We start from the raw sequence: 2,500 nt of genomic DNA on the forward strand, positions 1-2,500 counted from the left end.
TGGTGACGAGGGCTCCTGTTCAAATCCCAGATGAGTCCTTTACCCAACGTGGTTTGGGGTCATGTTTCTCCTTTTGTCTGAGCATGTTATGTGAAAACAAACAGTCAACCAAAACACTGACAGAAACGTGGCTCGTTGGTCTCGTGGTATGATTCTCACTAAGGGTGCATGGAGCTTTTGTCTAAGCATGTTATGTGAAAACAAATAGATCAACCAAAACTGGCACCAAAGTGTGGCTTGTGGTCTAGGGGTATGATTCTCGCTTTGAGTGCGAGAGGTCCCGGGTTCAAATCCTGGACGAGCCCTTTAGAGTACGTTGACAAAGGAAGGTACCTGGTGACGAGGGCTCCTGTTCAAATCCCAGATGAGTCTTTTACCCAACGTGGTTTGGGGTCATGTTTCTCCTTTTTTTTCTGAGCATGTTATGTGAAAACAAACAGTCAACCAAAACACTGACAGAAACGTGGCTCGTTGGTCTCGTGGTATGATTCTCGCTAAGGGTGCATGGAGCTTTTGTCTAAGCATGTTATTTGAAAACAAATGGATCAACCAAAACTGCCACCAAATTGTGGCTCGTTGGTCTAGGGGTATGATTCTCGCTTCGGGTGCGAGAGGTCCCTGGTTCAAATCCTGGACGAGCCCTTTAGAGAACTTTGACAGAGGAAGGTACCTGGTGACGAGGGCTCACGTTCAAATCCCCGATGAGTCCTTTACCCAACGTGGTTTGGGGGGATTTGCTGGGGGAGTTTCTCTTCTTGTCGACGCATGTTATGTGAAAACAAACAGTCAACCGAAACACTGACAGAAACGTGGCTCGTTGGTCTCGTGGTATGATTCTCACTAAGGGTGCATGGAGCTTTTGTCTAAGCATGTTATGTGAAAACAAATAGATCAACCAAAACTGGCACCAAAGTGTGGCTCGTTGGTCTAGGGGTATGATTCTCGCTTTGGGTGCGAGAGGTCCCGGGTTCAAATCCCGGACTAGCCCTTTAGAGTACGTTGACAAAGGAAGGTACCTGGTGACGATGGCTCCTGTTCAAATCCCAGATGAGTCCTTTACCCAACGTGGTTTGGGGTCATGTTTCTCCTTTTGTCTGAGCATGTTATGTGAAAACAAACAGTCAACCAAAACACTGACAGAAACGTGGCTCGTTGGTCTCGTGGTATGATTCTCACTAAGGGTGCATGGAGCTTTTGTCTAAGCATGTTATGTGAAAACAAATAGATCAACCAAAACTGGCACCAAAGTGTGGCTTGTGGTCTAGGGGTATGATTCTCGCTTTGGGTGCGAGAGGTCCCGGGTTCAAATCCTGGACGAGCCCTTTAGAGTACGTTGACAAAGGAAGGTACCTGGTGACGAGGGCTCCTGTTCAAATCCCAGATGAGTCCTTTACCCAACGTGGTTTGGGGTGATTTGCTGGGGGAGTTTCTCTTCTTGTCGACGCATGTTATGTGAAAACAAACAGTCAACCGAAACACTGACAGAAACGTGGCTCGTTGGTCTCGTGGTATGATTCTCGCTAAGGGTGCATGGAGCTTTTGGCTAAGCATGTTATTTGAAAACAAATCGATCAACCAAAACTGCCACCAAATTGTGGCTCGTTGGTCTAGGGGTATGATTCTCGCTTCGGGTGCGAGAGGTCCCGGGTTCAAATCCTGGACGAGCCCTTTAGAGTACGTTGACAAAGGAAGGTACCTGGTAACGAGGGCTCCTGTTCAAATCCCAGATGAGTCCTTTACCCAACGTGGTTTGGGGTCATGTTTCTCCTTTTTTTTCTGAGCATGTTATGTGAAAACAAACAGTCAACCAAAACACTGACAGAAACGTGGCTCGTTGGTCTCGTGGTATGATTCTCGCTAAGGGTGCATGGAGCTTTTGTCTAAGCATGTTATTTGAAAACAAATGGATCAACCAAAACTGCCACCAAATTGTGGCTCGTTGGTCTAGGGGTATGATTCTCGCTTCGGGTGCGAGAGGTCCCTGGTTCAAATCCTGGACGAGCCCTTTAGAGTACGTTGACAAAGGAAGGTACCTGGTAACGAGGGCTCCTGTTCAAATCCCAGATGAGTCCTTTACCCAACGTGGTTTGGGGTGATTTGCTGGGGGAGTTTCTCTTCTTGTCGACGCATGTTACGTGAAAACAAACAGTCAACCGAAACACTGACAGAAACGTGGCTCGTTGGTCTCGTGGTATGATTCTCACTAAGGGTGCATGGAGCTTTTGTCTAAGCATGTTATGTGAAAACAAATCTATCAACCAAAACTGGCACCAAATTGTGGCTCGTTGGTCTCGTGGTATGATTCTCGCTAAGGGTGCATGGAGCTTTTGTCTAAGCATGTTATTTGAAAACAAATGCATCAACCAAAACTGGCACCAAATTGTGGCTCGTTGGTCTAGGGGTATGATTCTCGCTTCGGGTGCGAGAGGTCATGGGTTCAAATCCCGGACGAGCCCTTTAGAGAACTTTGACAGAGGAAGGAACCTGGTGACGAGGGCTC

General features: G+C 47.3%; 5 non-coding genes across 5 annotated transcripts; all 5 read left to right on the forward strand.

Moving 5' to 3' along the window:
• The first annotated feature begins 570 nt into the window (after positions 1–570).
• Positions 571–642, forward strand: trnap-cgg (transfer RNA proline (anticodon CGG)). The gene has a single exon. It is a non-coding gene; the product is annotated as a tRNA-Pro (tRNA).
• A 274-nt stretch (positions 643–916) lies between these two features.
• trnap-ugg (transfer RNA proline (anticodon UGG)) lies at positions 917–988 on the forward strand. Its single transcript has one exon. It is a non-coding gene; the product is annotated as a tRNA-Pro (tRNA).
• A 608-nt stretch (positions 989–1,596) lies between these two features.
• trnap-cgg (transfer RNA proline (anticodon CGG)) lies at positions 1,597–1,668 on the forward strand. Its single transcript has one exon. It is a non-coding gene; the product is annotated as a tRNA-Pro (tRNA).
• A 265-nt stretch (positions 1,669–1,933) lies between these two features.
• trnap-cgg (transfer RNA proline (anticodon CGG)) lies at positions 1,934–2,005 on the forward strand. Its single transcript has one exon. It is a non-coding gene; the product is annotated as a tRNA-Pro (tRNA).
• Positions 2,006–2,384: 379 nt separating this feature from the next.
• Positions 2,385–2,456, forward strand: trnap-cgg (transfer RNA proline (anticodon CGG)). The gene has a single exon. It is a non-coding gene; the product is annotated as a tRNA-Pro (tRNA).
• The last annotated feature ends 44 nt before the right edge of the window (positions 2,457–2,500 follow it).

Source organism: Hypomesus nipponensis, chromosome 1 (genome assembly GCF_054491055.1).
Source record: "Hypomesus nipponensis isolate SF chromosome 1, ASM5449105v1, whole genome shotgun sequence".
NCBI lineage: Eukaryota > Metazoa > Chordata > Actinopteri > Osmeriformes > Osmeridae > Hypomesus > Hypomesus nipponensis.